This window comes from Enhydra lutris, unplaced genomic scaffold (genome assembly GCF_002288905.1).
Source record: "Enhydra lutris kenyoni isolate GAN:26980312 unplaced genomic scaffold, ASM228890v2 scaffoldscaffold91, whole genome shotgun sequence".
NCBI lineage: Eukaryota > Metazoa > Chordata > Mammalia > Carnivora > Mustelidae > Enhydra > Enhydra lutris.
The window spans coordinates 230,530-253,784 of record NW_019154175.1 but is presented as its reverse complement, the minus strand read 5'-3'; the positions used below and the strand labels follow the sequence as shown (position 1 = coordinate 253,784).

Here is a 23,255-nt window from a genome sequence, read left to right as displayed (position 1 = left end):
AATAGCACGTGCACTAGTGGGGAGACGAGGCTGGAAATGTTAGCAAAAATTAGGTCAGTGGAAGTGAAAAATGTACTGTCTTAACAACTGGCACCAGAATTCCTCTTAGGGAGGCTACTGTAATTTTTTGAGCCAATATTTAGATTGCTACTTATTGACAGACCAAAGAGTGTGAATGTCAGCAGGTACCATGGTAAATGTTTTAAAAAGTGGCTAGAGCGGTCTTCCTAAAGCAAAGAAAGAAATAAATTTTAACATCTAAACAGGGAGTGTTTACGATGCACAGTTGGAGACCATGTAGGGTAAAAGGCCAGTAATGTGGGAATAGCTACAAGGCATTTCAAAAAAGGAATATCTAATGTTCAATTTGAAGTCACTTGCACTAATGCAATATAAATCTTCCCAAAATTAGCTTTAAGGCAGCTAATTTCAAGGCCAAATTCTAGTGAGGTTCTTAAATGTTTATAGAACTTACAAAGAAGCAGAATCATACCTGCAAAGGCACTACCTACTAAAATCCGAGCCAAGGAGTAGGAGTATTCATGCAAAAGATGAAGAGACAGAAATCGTGGAAAGAAACATGAATTATCTTGGATTGAGGTGATCCTATTTGGGTTTCAGTGGGTAAAAGATCTAAAACTGACACATGGGTTACATAAACCAAAAATAAAGACTTTCTACTTGGTCTTGGAGAAGATATAGAACCCCTGAGGTGACTGGCATGGCAAGATAGCTATGCCTAGAGGTTAGAGAATGACATGAAAAAAGGCGATCAAGTGCTCAGTCGGGGTAGGAAGGCAGAGAAGAGTTGCAAATTATGGAGCATTTCAGTTTGTGAATGGGGAAAATGATTTTATATGGGGACATTAAAAATAAACTCATTAAACCCAGGGCAGAGAGCAGTGCCATGATTAACAAAGTAATGGAAGGAAGGCCAGACAGTGGCTCAGATCACCAATTCATTGTCTTATACTTTTAGTTCCTAGCAGAGACGGCAAGGCTCCAATTACCTTCCCACATATTACCAGCATTTAAGAAATCATGCTAGCATCAGTGCAGGGGAAAATGGGAAATGATGTGTGAGTCGCTTCCCAGGGAGCACTGACATTTTCCAAAAATGGTTTATGGAAGGACAATCTATCTTATCAACCACAAATCCTTTTGAGGAATCAACTTCTACTGAAATCCAGTTTTGGAGCAAGCTCAGTACTGAAGAGCAGAGGAGAAAAAAATAATCTATTGGAGATGGGTCATCATTATGGTTGAAAATATGAGTTTTTAAGTCAAATAGAACAAATTTGAGATTCAGTTGTACTCCTTATTGGCTGTGTGATCTTGGGCAAGTTCCCGAACTTCTCTGTTCCTGTTTTCATCTATAAATGAAGGTTAATAATAGTAACTTTCTTAAGAGTATAAGGATTCAACACCAACACTAACCGTAACACTAGCTAAGCACTTAACATTTGCTTCACTGTATAGAACACTGGATTTATAAGAACAAGAACTATTCCTGGCTCTCCTGGTGGTAAGCATTATTCTCTTTAATCTTCTTGGATGGTTCTTTCCCAATGTGAATAATTTCCTCATACACATGTGCCAATCTAGTACATACACATAATTTCCTCATACACATGTGCTAATCTCATACGTTGCTGAATACTCAAGGGGACCTTCTTCAGGCACTAGCCACTTTTCATGCACTCAATAGCCCCATGTGGTTAACAGCTAGTGTTTTGAGCAGCACAGATATGGAACATTTCCATCCTCACAGAAAGTTCTATTGGATAGTGTTGTTCTAGAGCCAGACTTGTCTAACTTCAAGCTGATACTCAGTCTGTCAGTGCTTCTCAAAAAAAAAAAAAAAATTTTGTTTTTAAGATTTTATTTATTTGACAGAGAGAGATAGCAAGAGAAGGAATACAAGCAGGGAGAGTGGGAGAGGGAGAAGCAGGCTTCCCGCTGAGCAGGAAGCCCTATGCAGGGCTTAATCCCAGGACTCTGGGATCATAACCTGAGCTGAAGGCAGATGCTTAACAACTGAGTCACCCAGGCGACCCAATGCTTCTCAAAATTTACTGAGCAGGTAGATCTTGTCAAAATGCAGATTGTGATTCAAGAGTTTTGGATAATACCTGAGAATCTTCATTTCCATCCTGATGCCAGGCAATAACAATACTGTGGGTTAGCAGACAACATTTGAGTAACACTGAAAGCCATTAAATCTAAAGATATAAATTTCTGTATGTTATTAAGTTGGTGTGTGTTTCCTTCATGGGAAAAACATACTGGAACAACAACAAGAAAATCACCTGACAGTGAGAAAAGATCAGTGTAACATTTCTTAACCTTTCTTACTTGCAATACCTTTTTTTAAAAAAGATTTTATTTATTTATTTGGCAGAGATCACAAGTAGGCAGAAAGGCAGGCAGTGAGAGAGGGAAGCAGGCTCCCCGCCGAGCAGAGAGCCCGATGCAGGGCTCAATCCCAGGACCCTGAGATTATAACCTGAGCCGAAGGCAGAGGCTTTAACCCACTGAGCCACCCAGATGCCCCATTTACAATACCTTTAGTACCTAACTCACAACTCTAATTTTATACACAAGTTAATTTCCTGCAGGGAATTAGGAAGTTTAAGTTTCATGTTTGCTGAATCTCAAAGTGAACAGACCTTTCATGCTAAGGGGAGAAAATGGTGTTCAGTATGTGCTTGAACTGATTCACCCCAGCTTATGAGAATTGATGGTTACATTTTCAGAATCTTGCAAGTCAGTTGCTAATGAAAGGCCTTATTCAACATTACATTAAATTAGAATTAAATAAATTATATTAAAAACAAATACTCAAAACTCATCACATTCTAATTATTTTTCTGCTTTACTGTATAGTATTTATTTACTTTTGTATTTTATTACTTTACTATTATCTGCCTTCTTGAAGTTATTTGCACCTACTTTTTCTGTCCTGTGGAAATGCTATGGAGTGGTGTGCTACTGCATGTTTGTAGCTTAAAAGTGAGGATGGTGGGAGAATTTCCACCACAGAAACAAGCAAATATTGCAAATATAGGCTTCCTTCTTCACCCCTAGATGGTTGATTGTTACACATTTACTAGCATGCATGTGATGGTTTTGCCTTAAAGATGAAAATAAATTGACAAAGGGCAATCATTCAGTTGCCCCTTCAACCTCTCTAGTATTTCTCATCAATTCTTAGAGCTAGCTTGGACAGACATTTTGAAACATGGAAGGAACAAGATACCTGAGCCTAAGAACAGAAAGATAGCTTACCCAGAGAAAAGCAGATTCTTAGACCCAGGGAATCCCGCATGCCATTTAATACGGCATTTCACCCACCACAGGAGCCATGAGGCTACACAAGATCTTGATGAAGAGAAGCAAATAGCTTTGTTTTTAACTGGAACAGAAATCTCAATCATTCACATGACAGAGGCAAAACTTAACCAATGCAGGACTGTTCCTTCCAAGGGCCTTCCTGCCCCTCCACTTCCCAACACCCCCCAGAAAGCTCGAGGAGTGGACTGTGTTTTACCATCACAGTTCCCAGACCTTTTATGATAAAGAATTAAGGAGAATGGGTGAGGATAGTAAAAGCAGAGTTTAGGGAATAGGAAGAGGAAATGAGATCTAAGTAGACACCTGAAGGAATTACCTCTTCTAAGAATCAGCTGGTGTAGGGTACATTACAGGCTGAGGTAATAGAAGGCCAGAGGTTGTGAAGCTTACTCCAAGAGTGTGAGAGATATGTGTAGTGATGTGTTAATGAGGAGATTATGTCTGACGTTGTTGACCCAATGAAAGGTTTACTCTACCAAAAAGCAATGGAAAGCCATTGAAGGATTTTAAAGAGAGGAGTCATAGGATTAGATGTGCATTTTAGAAAGACCATTTCAACTGCAGTGAAAAGTATATATTATAATGGGCTAAGCCTGGGGGCAGTGACCAGTTGGTGGAGGTAATGAAAAATTAGGGAAGTTAGAGGATATTTATACCCTTATAGGAGGAGATAGAGTGGGAGCAGTTAAATCAAGCAGAAAGACAAGTTTCATGTTGGCTACCTAAAATTCACTTGAGGGATGCCTGAGTTGCTCAGTGGGTTATGTGCCTGCCTTCAGCTCAGGTCATGATCAAGTCCTGCGTTGGGCTCCCTGCTCAGCGGGGAGCCTGCTTCTCCCTCTCCCTCTTCTGCTTCCCCTGCTTGTGCACTCTCTCTCTCTCTGTCAAATAAATAAATACAATCTTTAAAAATAATAATAAAAAATATAAGTCACTTGACTACCCAGGATCTTAATTTTCTCATTTTAGAAAATGCATCCTACCTAGCCCTGCAGAGTCCTCCTTCCCTTATCACAATGATACAGAATCTATTTTATGTACAATGTACTCAGGGCAAACTTCTAGTATTCCAGAGAGAATTCCAAAAAATTTTAATATTTGTGAAGTATCTCTCTTCTAAGGAACAAAAGCCTTTTAATAACACTGTCTCGTGAGCCATTTGGTTCCAGCTTCCCCGTGAAGCTGGAATAATCAACAAACACAATTGATTGGCTCAATAAAAGGGTCAAGCATTCACTGGCTTATTGATAAACTATCCAGAGAGACGGAGTTCTTTCCTTTGAGAATTTTCCACACCATCAACATTGATAAACCAAATGCATCCTCTAGGCCACCTTGAAAGATTAAGATTCATATTTAAGAACTCCAAGGAGCATAAGTCAGAACCAGTGAATTACTATTATTTAGTTTATTTGTAAAAAGTATACATGTGTTTTCAGCCTATTATTAGAATTATCAGTAAAGATATCATATTTTGTATGTACATTTTCCCCAGATTTTTTTTTAGTTTGAAATAACTTGATTCTAATTTTTATGCATTGGTATTATAATTATCATATCTAAAAATGCAAGGCAATAGATTCTTTTGCTGTTGTTAAAACTGTCTTCATTCACTCTTTCCCCAGAAGAGTTAGACCTAAACACGTCAATCTTTTAAGCACTCATAAAAAAGTGACTCTGTTTTGAGAACATTCAGTGTCTATATATTTTAATTAAATATCTGTAGAATTCATAAGGAACTTAAAACAATACATATCTTTCATACATATACACATGCATGCGCCTGTGCACATAAACACACACATATATATGTATACCATTCTAGACAAAGAAACTAACTTTGGTGGAATACTTGTAATTCTGCCCCCTAAGAGATTAAAGGTTATTTGAAATCTAGAATTCATATCAGACTGTGAAGGTTAGATATAAACTTGATGAAGTTTGATAGACCAGAAACAATACCTCCCAAATTCAAAGTCAACCATAGGACTAAGAACCTACCATCACTGGGATATCAAACAGCTGAAATTAATTATAATATCGTCCGTCGGAGTTGTAAACCCGAAGAGGAGGTAGATATTGTAGAACTAGTGCCCAAACGTTAGAATAACCCAAGAAGAGCCCAAGACACATTAGATAGTAAAGGAGGGAGTCCCCCAGGAAAGCAAATGTACTCCTCAAAATCCGGACTGCATGTAAGACCCATATAACGTTCAGTGCTCTCACAACTTAGAACGCTGAAGGCCTCCTTGCAGGTGAGGTGTCCAGGTTTCAGGTCTACAGCTCTGCCAGTTTGTTCAGCAGATGTTGAGCATCTCGATGTGCCGCATCCTGTACTGAGGCCAAATATAAGTTCTTGTGCTAAAATGGGGGCAAGCAAAGAAAACAAAAATTAGGTGATGGGTTTGAGCTGAGTTCCATGGAGTATGGAAGGTTAGGAGGTCATATAGAAACACAGTAAAAGTAGCTATGTAAGTAGCTATGTAAGCTCCACTTACATGCCTGGCACTGTTCTGAAAATTTATATTCATTGACCCATTGATTTTTCACAGCAACCCAAGAAGTATGTACAATTCTCATCCCCACCTTATAGAGAAGGAAATGGAGGTACAGAGAGTTTATGTTACCTGCCCAAGGTCACACTAAATTTCCCACCAAAACTTCAGGCTGCTTTCAGACAAATGTCTGGATCACTTCCAAGGAAGTGATACAGATTAGTAATAAAAATAACAACAACAACAATGATAATAATATTTATTCAGTACCTGGCATTTTTTAAGGGTTTTATTTAAATATCTGTATTTTTTTAGACATTCTTCATTAATTAACAGACTATTTTTTAGAGCAACTCAAGGTTCACAGAAAAATTATGTGGGAAGTTTAGGGAGTTCCCATATACCCTATTTTCCCTCCTCTCTCCATCCCACCATGCACACGGTTTTCCCTATTATCTACATCTTGCATTAATGTAGTACTTTTTTTTTTTTTACAAGTGATGAGCCAATATTGATGCATTATTATTAATTAAAGTCCACAGTTTATGTTAGAGTTGACTTTTGTGTTGTACAGGTCGATGGGTTTTAATAAACGTGTAATGATATATATCCACCATTACAATATCATACAGAATAATTTTACTGCCCTAAAATTCCCCTGTGTTCCACCTAGTGATCCTTCCCTTCTATCCCTGAACCTTGGCAATTACTGCTTTTTTTACTTTCTTCATAGTTTGCCTTTTCCAGAATATGCTATGGTTGAAATCATATAATGTGCAGGCTTTTCATAATGGCTTCTTTCACTCAGCAGTATGCAGTTAGGTTCTTCCACATCTTGTGTGGCTTGATAGCTCATTTCTTCATATTGCTGAATAATCTTCCATCGTAATGATGTGCCTGTTCACCCATTTACCAGTTGAGCATCTTGGTTGCATCCAAGTTTTGGCAATGAAGAATAAAGCTGTTGTAAATGTGCAAGATTTTGCACAGACATGTTTTCAACTTGTTCGAGTAAATGCTGAAGAGTATCATTGCTAGATTGTATGGTAAGAATGTATAACTTTATAAAAACCACCAAACTGGGGACACCGAGGTGGCGCAGTTGGTTAAGCGGCTGCCTTCAGCTCAGGTCATGAACTGGGCTTCCTGGGGTTGAGCCCACATTGGGCTTCTTGCTCCTCAGGGAGCCTGCTTCTCCCTCTGCCTGCCACTCCCCTGCTTGTGCTCACTCACTCTCTCTCTCTCTCTCTCTGACAAATAAATGAATAAAAATCTTTAAAACAAATAAACAAACCACCAAATTATCTTCCAAAGTGGCTATACCATTTTGCATTTCCACGAGTAATAAATGAGAGTTCCTGTTGCTCCACATCCTCTCCAGTATTTGGGGTTGGCAGTGTTCTGGATTTTAGTTCTTTCTTTTTTTTTTTTTTAATTTTTTAAAAGATTTTATTTATTTATTTGACAGACAGAGATCGCAAGCAGGCAGAGAGGCAGGCAGAGAGAGAGGGGGAAGCAGGCTCCCCGCTGAGCAGAGAGACCGATGTGGGGCTCGATCCCAGGACCCTGAGATCATGACCTAAGCTGAAGGCAGAGTCCTAACCCACTGAGCCACCCAGGCGCCCCTGGATTTTAGCTATTTCAATAGGTGTGTGGTGGTATGTCATTGTTGTTTTCATTTGCAATTTCCTAATGACAAAATACGATGTTGAGCATTTTATATGCTTATTTGCCATCTGTCCAGATCTTTTGCCCATCTATTAACTGGGTTAAGAACCCCATTTTCAGATGAGGAACCTGAGGCACAAAGGGGATCTACAAGTTGCTCAGGGTTACACAGTGGGGGATTGAGGCCAGGCAGGAGGGCTCAAAGCCCACAGTTGTAATCACTATTCTGTAATGCCTTCAGGGTACAGGTTTGGAGCTAAAAACCTGGGTTTCCAGGCTGGCTGTTCAGTGTACCTAGCGTCTAACCCCAAGTAAATAATTTAATTTTAACCCAGCCTCAGTTTCTTCTGTAATATGAGGAAAACAGGTTTTGGTGTTGCTATTAGGATTAAATGAAACAAAGTAGAAAAAGTGCTGAACTTGTTCTCTGAACATAGCAGCTGCCAATAAACGGTAGCTATTGTTAGTCCAACGCCACATGAAAGAGCGAGAGAGGCCTGCTATAGCCCTAAGAATTAGCACCTGCCTCCAAACTCAAACAGATCCGTCTGGACTTTAAATTCTATAGAAACTCAGACATTTCTTGGTGAGGTTTCCAAGAACAGTGATCAGCTGACACATCAACTCCTTACACCTAGTGCACATGAAGGAATAAAGGGGACTCCAGTTGCTTAAAAGAAAAATAGAATTTTACTGTATTCAATTACGTTTCCTGTTCATCTCGCCCTTTTGGTGGCCCTTGCAAAACAAAACAAAACAAAAGTCACAGTTGTATTAACCTTGCAGCTAATGAAGCATGCCCAGAACCAGATGCAACCTGGGGGACTCCAGTAAAGCTAGAATGGTGGCAGGAAAGGAAAACAAGCCCTTGCACCCTATGTGTGTGAATGGCTGCCAGAGGATGCAGGGCTCGTCCGAACCCCCAGGAGCTGGGAATGCCCTGATGGCCATATACCTCAGGGGGTGGTTCCCAAACCTGGCTGATCACCAGAATCTCCTGAGGTGCTTTGCAAAAGAGCAGATTCCTACCTGCTCAGCTCAGACTTGACTGAGTCCGAATCTTCTCGGAGTGAATGAGGAGAGAAAGGGATTCTGATATCTGTACCATTAAAAGTTCTGAGAGGCTCTAATGGTCCGGGAACTGCTGATGTTTGGAATCTCTGTGTGTGTGCGTGTGTGTGTGTGTGTGTGTGCGAGCGAGAGAGAGAGAGAGAGAGAGACAGAGTTAGGGAGACAGAGAGAGAAAGCAGGCAACGCTGTGGGAAAACAGAGCAGTATGGGTTGTAAGACCTTTACAATTGTACGATTTATTGCACTTTATCTGTAAAAGTAGATGCAAAGCAATTCAGAAGCACCTGAAATCATTTTCTAATGAAGGTGATCAAAAACAAAGACTACAAGTTCAAAGGGGAAAAAATGTTAAACAGAACCTGAGCTTTAGACCTCTCACTTTATTCTGATGTCGGAGCAGCATCCTTAGCAGATCCTTATATAATGACTCTTAACTAATTTGGATAACTTGTTTTCCCATGAGAGACAACAAAGTTGAATAATTTCAATATTTGGAATAAAAATCTAGTGTTTTCCTTTAGGTTTTCAAGTTTCCAGAACTTCAATGAGTTAATGAGAAATTTGCATTCAGTACAACAATAAATTAATTAATTATACTTGGAAGAAATCCAATTTCATGGGTTTAAGCTATTATTAAAATTCTGCAAATACTTTGATTTTCCAAGTCTAATCTTTTGATTTTTATTTACTCATTTAATAAGCTTTTTTGAGTACTAGTACTATGGCAGACCATGGATTTAGATGGTGTTAATATGAAGAGGAGTTCTCCATATAAAAAAGAGAGGTGGGAAGGTTTGGAAGCAGCTGTGCTAGGAGAGAAAAGAAACTAAGATTTTAATGAGCACTTACTCAGTGCAAGTCTCATTTATATACAGTATTCTATTTCATAGGAAAATCTGATGACATAATTTGATCACTAAGAACTAAAAGTAACAAATTTCCTAAACCTGTGTTAAATAGTCCTGGAACTGGATGTACCCAGTGTTAGACAATACTGAAAAAAAAAAAAATTGACCTAACTCCTTGCCCTTGGAAAATAAGACCCTGAACCAAATAAAATAGGTTAATTCCAACATTAGCTGCATACTTGTCTCCCTAGACCCCCCAATCCAAAGTTGTGATTTCATCATTTCTGCCCACCTCAACTAGTTCTCTACCTTGAATACTATCCAGCCTACCTAAATCCTATAACTATCCTCCGCTGACTTCTCCCTTCTGAGATATTACTGTCAAGATGATGTTCACCCTTACTACAGCAAATCCAATACACATAGATTTTTTTGGCCAGTGGGTCTTGTTTTGTTTTTCTGGTGGCCTTTTGGGGAGTCAACTGTCAATAGCTCCATTCTTTAATGAAGAAATTTGCCCAAATTCATCAGCTATTATGAGCTACTTTCTTCAAGAGCCAAGTGTTAAACACAGCTGTGACTGACTTTGAAATTCATATTCTATTCATTGGTGTACACATTTAGGCACATGTACTAGATGAGGTAAAGGACATGCAGGTTTTTGCCATCTAGTCTCAGGTGCTCTCAAGCAAGCAACTTTAAAGAGGATGGCAGCATTAAAAGTGGCAATCCATAAATGCCAGGGAGATTCAAGTCCTTAAATCAAGTCAGGATATATTTACTGCCATCTGCTCTTCATGGTGACACAGCAATAAAATGCATAAGTAAATGACTCACAGACCATAAGAGAGTTGCCTAAATGAGCCCCATAAACAGATGCAAACAAGAACAAAAGTCTAACTATTGATTGATAACAATAATTAAAGCTTAAAATGTTGCACATGATCCTAAAAAAATTACGTAAGCCCTTCTCTGTCAGAGTTCAATAATCTCATAATCATCAATTTTGGGGGCCTAAGTGTTGCATGGTTATTGAAAAGAGAAAACATCAAAAATGTAGCAGTATTTCAGTTTCAAATGCATTGACTTCAAAATGGAACTGAGGTGAACAGAGGAGCTCTGTGTGACACAGAGGAGGTAGGTTTGGTCAATAGTCCCAGACAGTTTGATTAATTCTACAAAGAGGTAAAGAGGCAAACATCCTAAAGGCAGAATGGCATGAAGGAAAACAATGAACCATTTGCCAGAAAATATAAGATATGTTCTAGATATTCTGGCTAAGTGCTCCCAGCTTGGCCAGTGTGGTTCTAGGGTCAGAATGAAAAGGCCATGGTGAGTATTGACACTCTGCCTTTGAGGAGGGTCTGGAGGGACACAGGCTGGGTGGGGGTGTGGGAGGTTGGGGGGATGGTACAGGAAATTCCATAGCAGGGAAAGTTTCTCTCAAAACCCAGTAGGGAGACACACCATGGCATTACCATCATTAACACTGGAAAATGCAAATTGTACTGTTGGTGAATGAATTAATAACAATGACCGCTAATACCTTCAGGTAGCACTTTTTTTGTGCCAGGCAATAATCGAAGTACTGTACGTACACTAACTCATTTAAAGTTCACCGATTGTGGGACACCTGGGTGGCTCAGTTGGTTGAGCTTCTGCCTTCAGCTCAAGTCAGGATCCCAGGGCCCTGGGATCAAATCCTGTGTTGGGCTCCCTGCTCAGTGGGGAGCCTGCTTCTCCCTCTCTCCCTGTGCCCCTCCCCTACTCATGCTCTCTCTCTCTCTCTCATTCTCTGATAAATAAAATTTTTAAAAAAGTAAATAAAGTTCACCCTTTGGGCACCTATGAAGTAGGCCCTATAATTATCTTTATTTTATCTACGAGGAAATTGAGGCACAGAGAGAGATTAAGTGACATGTCAAGGTCTTATAGCTAGCAAACGAAAGAGTCAGGATGAATCAATCAATCAACTAATTATAATCCAAACACTTGTGATGTTCTATCTTAGCAGACAGAAATATATTCTTTTTTCTATTCTAATAATATAGAAATATACTCTACACTCATTAGCCTACTTCAGACGTCAAGTTTGAGTACTCAGTACTCACACGGGATATAGGCTTCTCCCCTTGCTATGTGGCATTTTGTCCAGCCTGGGATGTTTTATGTAAACTGCTCTTAAAGTGTCTTCACGTTAGTTGGCCAAAACTGATTTGTTCTTTTCTATTCATTTTCAGAATTATAGTTAGTGATTTTGAGAATTATTTTTAATTTTTTATTTTTATCATCAATTTTTTGGTCTTGGAACAATGTCAAACTTATAGAAAAGTTGCAAGTAGAATTCAAAGGCCTTTTCTTCCTGGACCATTTGAGAACAAGTTGCCAACCTGATGCGCCATCACCCTCTAAATGCTTTAGTGTATCTTTCCTACAAACAAGAGCATCCTTTTACAGTCCACAACACAACCAACACAATCATAAAGTTAACACTGACACTGCACTACAATTTAATCCTCAGACCCCAGTTGTCTATTAATGTAGTTCATAGATCCAGTTCACAATCACACATTGCATCAAGACAGGTCCCGTTTCTAATCTCTTTTAGGATAGAACAGTTCTGACCTTGACACTCAAGACCTTGACATATTTGAAAATGACAGGCCAGCTATTTTATAGGATGCCTCTCAATTTAGAGTCATCCGATGATATTTTCTCCTCATTAAATTCAGGTTAGGCATCTTTGGTAGGAATATTCCAGAAACAATGCTGACATCCTCTCATTGCATTCTTAGGTGGTGCAGCTTTTGATTTGTTCCTTTATGGAGAATGTCACCTTTAACTATATAATTTAGGTCGTGTCTGCCAAGCTTCTCCACTGCAAACCTACTCTTCCCTTTATAATTAATAAATATTTTGTGTAGAAGCACATTAAAACAATGTAAATTTATTAATTTATATTAAATGGACTCATAACTTCCTATTATATTCAGTGGGTTACCATCTGTAAGATAATAGATTATATCTCTTGGAGGCTCAAATTGATCAGTGGGATCTCCTTCAAGCTAACTCATGTCCTTTTGTTGTTTTTGTATTACTTTCTATTTATTTATTTTTTTATTGAGGTATAATTAACATGCAACAATATGTTAATTTCAGGTATACAACATAATGATTTGATATTCATATACATAAGTTTAATTAACACCCATCCATATACATAAGTCTAATTAACATATACATGATATATATTATGTATATGAATATCAAATTTGTGTTACCAAATTTTGTGTTACCAAAAAAATTTTATGTGATGAGAACTTTTAAGATCTACTCTCTTAACAATTTTCAAATATAGTGTTATTAACTTGGGTCGCCATGTTGTACACTACATCCCCATTATTTATTTATTTGATAACTGGAAGTTGGTACCTTTTGTACCTCTTGACCTCTGTCACCCACTTCACTTATCCCCACCCCTCACCTCTGACAACCACTGAGCTTCTCTGTATCTGTGAGCTTGGTTTTTCATTTGTTTTTGGAGTTTTTTAGATTCTACATATAAATAAGATCCTAAGTGAGATCCTGTCTGTTTCTCTATCTGACTTATTTCACTTAGCACAATGCCCTCAAAGTCCATTCATGTTCCACATGGCAAGACTGCATTCTTTTCTGTTTAAGATTTATTTACTTATGTGAGAGAGACAGACAGAGAGAGAGAGAGAGTGATGGGGAGGGGCAAAGGGAAAGAAAGTCTTATGCAGACTCCAGGCTGAGCGCAGAGTCTGAGGCAGGGTTCCATCTCGCCACCTGAGACCACGACCTGACTGGAAACCAAGAGTCTGCTGCTTAACCAACTGAGCCACCAGGCCCCAAGACTTCATTTTCTTATGGCTGAATAATAGTTCATTGTAAATATACAGCACGATTTCTTTTTCTTTCTTTTTTTTTGTACAGTATTTTCAGTTTTACTATAAAAATGCACACAAAACAAAAATTGTCACAAGCCATTTCTTGGCTCTACTTGTGTTCAGCATTGCATTTCAGCAGCTTCTTTGCTTTTAGCATCTCAAAAGTTTCCTTACATTGTTTCATACCGTCCTTCTTTAGCCCACCAGGCACTGCTTCTGCTATGTGCCCCCATCTCTCAGATGTATTTACTGGGTATGTTTTCAAAGTTTGTTCCAAAAGCGTCTGTTCTTCTGTTGTTCAAGGGGTGAAATCTGTGTGTGGACCTTCCACTAGGTTCTGAAGGTGTTGCGTTGTCTGCTTGAGGCACCACTCTATGTTCTTTTTAAAATTTATCAAATGCCTTTTTCTTTTATCATCTTATTGATGAGGATCAAGTTTTTGAAGACTCTTTACTTTATCAATAACATCTTTGGCAGTTCTCTTGACTCCAGAAGAAGGATGTATGTTCATCCTTAGTAGGATGGAGCCATAACTTCCCATGCTGAATTTGTTCCAGCAGGAAAGAGGTTAATTAGTAATTGCAGATGGGTAGTCTTCTGACCAATTTGTACTGCTGTTTCCACTTCACCAGTTGCTTTGTCTACATTCTTAAATGCTGTTGCATGTGACCTTCAGGCTCCTCTTCTCTTTTCTAACTTGTTCATTTATTTCTTATGTTTTTCCAGAGCAGCCTTTCCTACTTCTTTAGTAGATGGTGTGTTTCATTCAAATACTGTAAGCTTGCTAGTTCAAGACAATCACAAATTGTATCCACTTCTTCCATCATTAACCTGCTCTGCCTCATTGTCAGGAAAGTGATTCCAACTCTTAGACAAGTTTTGAAGTTTTTGCCTTTCCTTTAAATGGCCTTTTTTTTTTTCTGGATATCTTTGTCCTTCTTAGCCAAAAATGCTCATTGTCTGACTTCCTCCTCTTCTTTCTCTTCTGCTAATCAAACAGCTTCTGGTTCAGCTTGTCCTTGTTTTTCTTCAGTTTTTCTCTCCTTCCTTTTTGCTTTGCTTTGGTTTTCTTTTCTGCTTCTTTTGTGGCTTTTTCTTCTTCCTCAGTTTTTTTAATCCTTGGATCACAGCATTATCAACTAATGTTCTTATCCTGCTTATTTCTTTTTTTTCCTTTGTGTCTTTGTTGCTCTGTTCTGTTTTTCAATCCATCTCCTCTCATCACGATATTATTTTTTCTTTTTCTTCTTCATTTAAATAAGAAAATTCTCTCCAAGAATCAAAATTATACCAGAAAGAATGAAATGGATCTATATCTTCTTATGATGAATTCATAATACCAAGTTTAGGGACTTTTTTCTTTTTATTTGACCATCTGGAATTCCTTTCAAACACTGGGGAAAATACATCAAAGAAAAGTGTTCTTTGCTTTACTTTTGGAAGGAACCAAGTTATCAAAAGTAGGATCTACACTGTGGAATGCTTATCTTTTCACTGGATCAGATAGCATTTCATAAGCCTTAGTTATGCAAGTGAAGTAGTGTTATCTCTTTCTTTATTGGTTCACCAGCTGCTTTCCGTTTGTTTTAAAACCATTGCTTTATCTTCAGCTCTTTGTGATCAAGTGTTTTCAATGTGGGAAACTCTTCTAACTACAACCCTTCATCTTCTGATTCTTCTGATAACTCTTTTTATCCTCCAGTTCCTGAAAAGAGGCAGAAGCATTTTGTTTCTCCTCTTAACAAAAGCTTCAAACCACATTCCCAGAGGTTCAGCTTGACAGAATGAGGAAGCAGTCAGAGCACTGGTGACAATGGCTCTATGGTTGTCTGCAGAGCTAGGCAGGAGCTGCATAAGGGCACCAGGCTACTTCGTATTTTCTTTATCCATTCATCCAAAAATGGACACTTGTTTCCATATCTTCATTATTATAAATAATGCTGCCATGAACTTGGGGTGAATTCAAGTTAGTGTTTTCATTTTCTTCAGATAAATACCCAGAAATGGAATTGCTGGATCATATGGTAGCTCTATTTTTAATTTTTTTGCAGAAAATTCATACTATTTTCCATAGTGGCTGCACCAACATACATTCCCACCAACACTGTATAAGAGTTACGTATTCTCTACATTCTCACCAACACTTGTTATTTCTTGTCTCTTTCATAATAGCCATTCTGACAGGTATGAGGTGATATCTCATTGTGGTTTTGATTTGCATTTCCCTGATGATGAGTGACATTGAGCAACAGGTACAGGTACACTATAAATTGGCCATCTGTATGTCTTCTTTGGAAAAATGTATATTCAGATCTTCTGCACATTTTAAAACAAGATTTTTTTTTTTTACCATTGAGTTGCATGAATTCTTTACATATTTTGGTTATTAGCTGCTTATCAGATATATGATTTGCAAATATTTTCTCCCATTCAGTAGGATGCCTTTTCATTTTGTTGATGGTTTTCTTTGCTGTGCCTGTATTCATTTGACATGCTCCTTCATTCCTAGAAAACTTACTCTTTGGCTCAATAAGATGTCTCAAAAGTTTTAACTGAGGCCTGGAATCAGTCATCTCTAGAAAGCTCTGATACTTTTTAGTAGGAAATGACATTTAGAAACCTGGATGAAAAGTTTGCTCATTGCTGCTGGGGTGGAGAAGGGATGCTACTGCAAGGCCATCATACATACACAGCACACATCTGTATCTATTTCTTTATTTTATTATTTAAATTATTATATTTATTGAAATCATGAGTTCACACAGATACAACAAATCCCAACCTAACACCAAAGTGTCCATTCCAGTTTTCTCCCTTTCCAACAGATAATGAAAATCCTGACTCCCATTTTTCTTGATGTCTTTATCTTTTTGATTACCCACCCTCATTTTGTAATCCATGTCCCGTTATTGCTGCCATCTTTTCCCTATATAGACAACATCTTTATTCTGCTCAGGCTCTGAAACCTCATGGCTAGGCTTCCCTATACTCATGGGTGCTCACTTCACCCAGCTTGCCCTCCAACATTGCTTTAGGGTGCCCTGCCCTGTGAATGCCCTCCTCACCCAGCTCTGGCTCCCCTACACAATAACTACCGCACAATGCCCACCTTATTCTGACTTTAATATCTGAGCTTTTCAGAAAGGAGAAAGGAAGCCAACTGATACATTATCAAATGCTATTTTAAAACATGGGAATTGTTCCAGGAAATAAGAAATCACCAGAAACTTTCATTTGAATCTCCTAGAAAAAGATTTTCAGCAAATTAAAGCATTTTTAAATGAATTCTAACCATGAAGAAAATGTTTATTTCCCATGAAGATCTTGTATCAACCAATAAACAAAACTGTAGTCATCATACACAACTTTGTGAAATTTCCCCCAACATATACATGACCCAGAGTAAGTACAAATGTAGACTCACATACCAACAGAAGAGATACTGGAAAGGTCTAACTCACATTAATAAGCTTTCAAATAAAATATGTTCTGTCCTCTTACCTTGACAAATTATCTTTCATAACAAAAATTTTTAAATGTATGAAACTATGTTTTTTATATGATCAAAAGCTAAATATCAAAAACAACTGTATTTAATTGCTACTGCACATCTTGGGTTATTCTGTTGATGAGTCAGTGATAACTGATTAGCAACAAAACATTCATTGATTATATTTATTCCATGAAATTTACTTTTCTAGTTTCCATTCTAGCAAAATCACTAATTATGTGGTTATAATCAAGATTTTTCACATAGTTTCTACTCTCAGTCATTCCTAATTAGATGGCCTTTCTTGAACCAGAGAAGTTCCTATATAAGTTTTTGTTTGTTTGATGGTTACTAATTTCAATTTGGAGAAACTTTACTGAAACAACCGCAACTAAAGTAAAATCTCTAAAGCATTACTTAGATTCAGAAACAAATCATGAACTTTTTGTATCTTATTCAAACATTGTTTAAAAAGCTATATATGAAAAATTATTATGATTGCTAAATATTACAAAATATTTTAATTTCACCATATAAGTCACTATCATTTAATAGTTTTTATCATTTCTTAAATCAATATCTATATCCAAACGTCTATATAATCAGTTACTACACATGTTTATCTATGTAAGACCTACATGTTTATCAATGTAAGAGTAATATGAGTCATTTAATATTATACAGTATTTCACAGATATAATGTTCAGTTGTAAGCAAGTAAGAAAATGGATGCTAGGCAGTATTGGAATATAATAATTCATTATGTGAAAATCTATTGTATTCATATTAACTGAGAGGAAGAAATTGGCAAGTTAATTAATTTGCTTTTTTTCTCTTACCTAAGTGCTTCTACTGCTCAAATCTTTCCCTCAAAAATGTTTGTTTCTAATATTGGCAGTGGCACAATCTATAATCATCACCACTCAGACACAGTTATTTTTTGTGTTGAGGACATGTAGCAAGGGGTGAGGAGATGAATGCTTTTGTCTCAAGAGGGGATTTAGGATCACAGGTCATGCTGTGCCACAGAGGAGCTCATCTCATGAGTGACACAGTCCACACATTTCTATTTGTGTGTGTGATGCCTCTGAAACATTGCAAAGGCCCTTTCGCTGGAGTCTAAGGACAGTAATGTTATGCTGCCTATAGGATGTTAAGTACTATACAAAATAACAGATGAAATTAAAAGACATGGCATATTTCTTCATAAGTCTGAAATCTAAATGGGAGTGACCAGGGGAGGGGAAGGAGTACTAGGATCCATAAAGTGAACAAACACAATAAGACTGAAAGTAGCCCAAATGTTGAGAAATATGAGGCACTTTGTACATATTATGCACTGAATCCGCATAAGTCCCAGGCTGTCCCAAGGGTAGGGAATGCCTCAATAACCATGGAGCTTCAAAATCAATGAACAATAAATGTTGAGAATGAAAGAAAAGAGCATGTGGCCCCTGAATTGATGAACTCAAGCTTCTAATGCCTTAAAAATGTCTTCACCCCCAGTTTGTCCTTCACTTCTTTCTTCCTCCCACCTGCCCTCTTAATTCTTCTTTACCCCCTCAAAGGCATACCTTTAGAAGTTAAGCTTATGCACTTCCCTAGTTTTAAGATACCAATGCATGTTTGACGTTGTCTTTTTTACTTTCTTGTAATTAATATTTACTGTGGGAGTTTGGGCATGCTAGTGTACACATTTAACAATTTAGCTGACATTAGGGAATTTTTTTTCCTATGCATTTTACATGATTTCATGTCTGTTGATGAAGGTTCTGACAAGGAAGTGAGGCACAGTAATCCTTAACTTTATTAGAGATGTTTTTACAACAAAGTAAAATCCTTGAGATGATTTTCCAGACTCATTAAAAATGTTAAGTCTTAATCATGCCCAGTATCTAAGAGAAGAGAAATAACTAATGTGGAATGAACCCAAATTGTTCTTCATCTGTTGTGGAACAGAGCTATATACACACAATCACTCACACAAACACTCGCAGGCATGCTCTAATTCACCCTCTTAAATGTCTGATATTTGATCCTATCTTGGTTAGCTCTGCTTGCTTTAATTATGATCAAAATCTGGGAGTTGAGAAATAATCCAGATATTTGTCAAGCACCCACAAAGTTCATGGTACCATATGAGGTCCTTGGAACATAGTGTACAGAGGAGACAGTCCTATTCTTCAAGAGCATATAATCTAAGAAGAAAGGAAATAAGAACATACAATTACAGTAACTACAAAATGAATAGGCCAAAGACTGCATTTCCAAGTTAGAGAATGGGCTGAATCAATTCAGTCTTACCAAAATGCTGGTTTGCACCAAAGCATACACAAAAGGAAAGAAAGAAGCCAACTGAGAGCATGATACATTTGACTTAACTTTTTAAAATTAAGGTAAAATGTACTTACAATGAAATGCATAGATATTAAGTACACAATTCAATCGGTTTTGGGGCACCTGCGTGGCTCAGTGAGTTAAAGCCTCTGCCTTCAGCTCGGGTCATGATCCCAGTGTCTTGGGATCAAGTCTCGCATCTGGCTCTCTGCTCCGCGGGGAGCCTGCTTCCTCCTCTCTCTCTGCCTTGCCTCTCTGCCTACTTGTGATCTCTCTCTGTCAAATAAATAAATAAAATCTTTTAAAAAAACAATTCAATTGGTTTTAACAAATGTGCATACTCTTATAATGAAATAGTAATTATGATACAGAGTATTTCCATCAGCCCAGACAGTTCACTAACATCTGTAGGATCTAATATGGTGATAGTTCCTTTTTCATCCCTGATTTTAGTAATTTGTGTTTTTTCTCCTTTTTTCTAGGTCAGTTTAATGATTTCTTTCAAAAAGCCAACTTTAAGCTATTAATTATTCTCTGTTGTTTATATATTTTCCATTTTATTGATTTCTGCTCTTTATTTTTTTCTTTGTACTTTTTTTTATTATTAAATTTTATTTTTTATAAACATATAATATATTTTTATCCCCAGGGGTACAGGTCTGTGAATCGCCAGGTTTACACACTTCACAGCACTCATCATAGCACATACCCTCCCCAATGTCAATAATCCCACCCCCCCACCCCCCTCCCCCCATTAACCCTCAGTTTGTTTTGTGAGATTAAGAGTCACTTATGGTTTGTCTCCCTCCCAATCCCATCTTGTTTCATTTACTCTTCTCCTACCCCCTTAACCCCCCATGTTACATCTCCTCTCCCTCATATCAGGGAGATCATATGATAGTTGTCTTTCTCCGATTGACTTATTTCGCTAAGCATGATACCCTCTAGTTCCATCCACGTCGTCGCAAATGGCAAGATTTCATTTCTTTTGATGGCTGCATAGTATTCCATTGTGTATATATACCACATCTTCTTTATCCATTCGTCTGTTGATGGACATCTAGGTTCTTTCCATAGTTTGGCTATTGTGGACATTGCTGCTATAAACATTCGGGTGCACATGCCCCTTCGGATAACTATGTTTGTATCTTTAGGGTAAATACCCAGCAGTGCAATTGCTGGGTCATAGGGTAGTTCTATTTTCAACATTTTTTTTTTTTTTTTTAAGATTTTATTTATTTATTTGACAGAGAGAAATCAGAAGTAGGCAGAGAGGCAGGCAGAGAGAGAGGAGGAAGCAGGCTCCCTGTTGAGCAGAAAGCCCGACGCAGGGCTCGAACCCAGGACCTGGGATCATGACCTGAGCCGAAGGCAGCGGCTTAACCCACTGAGCCACCCAGGCGCCCCTATTTTCAACATTTTGAGGAACCTCCATGCTGTTTTCCAGAGTGGTTGCACCAGCTTGCATTCCCACCAACAGTGTAGGAGGGTTCCTCTTTCTCTGCATCCTCGCCAGCATCTGTCATTTCCTGACTTGTTAATTTTAGCCATTCTGACTGGTGTGAGGTGGTATCTCATTGTGGTTTTGATTTGTATTTCCCTGATGCCGAGTGATATGGAGCACTTTTTCATGTGTCTGTTGGCCATCTGGATGTCTTCTTTGCAGAAATGTCTGTTCATGTCCTCTGCCCATTTCTTGATTGGATTATTTGATCTTTGGGTGTTGAGTTTGCTAAGTTCTTTATAGATTTTGGACACTAGCCCTTTATCCGATATGTCATTTGCAAATATCTTCTCCCATTCTGTCAGTTGTCTTTTGGTTTTGTTAACTGTTTCCTTTGCTGTGCAAAAGCTTTTGATCTTGATGAAATCCCAATAGTTCATTTTTGCCCTTGCTTCCCTTGCCTTTGGCGATGTTCCTAGGAAGATGTTGCTGCGGCTGAGGTCGAAGAGGTTGCTGCCTGCGTTCTCCTCAAGGATTTTGATGGATTCCTTTCTGACATTGAGATCCTTCATCCATTTTGAGTCTATTTTCGTGTGTGGTTTAAGGAAATGATCCAATTTCATTTTTCTGCATGTGGCTGTCCAATTTTCCCAACACCATTTGTTGAAGAGGCTATCTTTTTTCCATTGGATATTCTTTCCTGCTTTGTCGAAGATTAGTTGACCATAGAGTTGAGGGTCTGTTTCTGGGCTCTCTATTCTGTTCCATTGATCTATGGGTCTGTTTTTGTGCCAGTACCATGCTGTCTTGATGATGACAGCTTTGTAATAGAGCTTGAAGTCCGGAATTGTGATGCCACCAACTTCGGCTTTCTTTTTCAATATTTCTTTGGCTATTCAAGGTCTTTTCTGGTTCCATATAAATTTTAGGATTATTTGTTCCATTTCTTTGAAAAAAATGGATGGTACTTTGATAGGAATTGCATTAAATGTGTAGATTGCTTTAGGTAGCATAGACATTTTCACAATATTTATTCTTCCAATCCAGGAGCATGGAACATTTTTCTATTTCTTTGTGTCTTCCTCAATTTCTTTCATGAGTACTTTATAGTTTTCTGTGTATAGATTCTTAGTCTCTTTGGTTAGGCTTATTCCTAGGTATCTTATAGTTTTGGGTGCAATTGTAAATGGGATTGACTCCTTAATTTCTCTTTCTTCTGTCTTGTTGTTGGTGTAGAGAAATGCAACTGATTCCTGTGCATTGATTTTATATCCTGACACTTTACTGAATTCCTGTACAAGTTCTAGCAGTTTTGGAGTGGAGTCTTTTGGGTTTTCCACATATAGTATCATATCATCTGCGAAGAGTGAGAGTTTGACTTCTTCTTTGCCAATTTGGATGCCTTTAATTTCCTTTTGTTGTCTGATTGCTGAGGCTAGGACTTCTAGTACTATGTTGAATAGCAGTGGTGATAACAGACATCCCTGCTGTGTTCCTGACCTGAGCGGAAAAGCTTTCAGTTTTTCTCCATTGAGAATGATATTTGCGGTGGGTTTTTCATAGATGGCTTTGATAACATTGAGGTATGTGCCCTCTATCCCTGCACTTTGAAGAGTTTTGATCAGGAAGGGATGCTGTACTTTGTCAAATGCTTTTTCAGCATCTATGGAGAGTATCATATGGTTCTTGTTCTTTCTTTTATTAATGTGTTATATCACATGGATTGATTTGCGGATGTTGAACCAAACTTGCAGCCCTGGAATAAATCCCACTTGGTCGTGGTGAATAATCCTTTTAATGTACTGTTGAATCCTATTGGCTAGTATTTTGGCGAGAATTTTTGCATCTGTGTTCATCAAGGATATTGGTCTGTAGTTCTCTTTTTTGATGGGATCCTTGTCTGGTTTTGGGATCAAGGTGATGCTGGCCTCATAAAATGAGTTTGGAAGTTTTCCTTCCATTTCTATTTTTTGGAACAGTTTCAGGAGAATAGGAATTAGTTCTTCTTTAAATGTTTGGTAGAATTCCCGCGGGAAGCCATCTGGCCCTGGGCTTTTGTTTGTTTGGAGATTTTTGATGACTGTTTCAATCTCCTTACTGGTTATGGGTCTGTTCAGGCTTTCTATTTCTTCCTGGTTCAGTTGTGGTAGTTTATATGTCTCTAGGAATGCATCCATTTCTTCCAGATTGTCAAATTTGTTGGCGTAGAGTTGCTCATAGTATGTTCTTATAATTGTCTGTATTTCTTTGGTGTTCGTTGTGATCTCTCCTCTTTCATTCATGATTTTATTTATTTGGGTCCTTTCTCTTTTCTTTTTGATAAGTCTGGCCAGGGGTTTATCGATCTTATTAATTCTTTCAAAGAACCAGCTCCTAGTTTTGTTGATTTGTTCTATTGTGTTTTTGGTTTCTATTTCATTGATTTCTGCTCTGATCTTTATGATTTCTCTTCTCCTGCTGGGTTTAGGGTTTCTTTCTTGTTCTTTCTCTAGCTCTTTTAGGTTTAGGTTTAGGTTGTGTACCTGAGACCTTTCTTGTTTCTTGAGAAAGGCTTGTACCGCTATATATTTTCCTCTCAGGACTGCCTTTGTTGTGTCCCACAGATTTTGAACCATTGTGTTTTCATTATCATTTGTT

At 38.0% G+C, this 23,255-nt stretch overlaps 1 pseudogene; it reads right to left on the bottom strand.

Moving 5' to 3' along the window:
- Window positions 1–5,631: 5,631 nt before the first annotated feature.
- On the bottom strand, window positions 5,632–15,201 carry LOC111162362 (annotated as a pseudogene).
- Window positions 15,202–23,255: the final 8,054 nt, after the last annotated feature.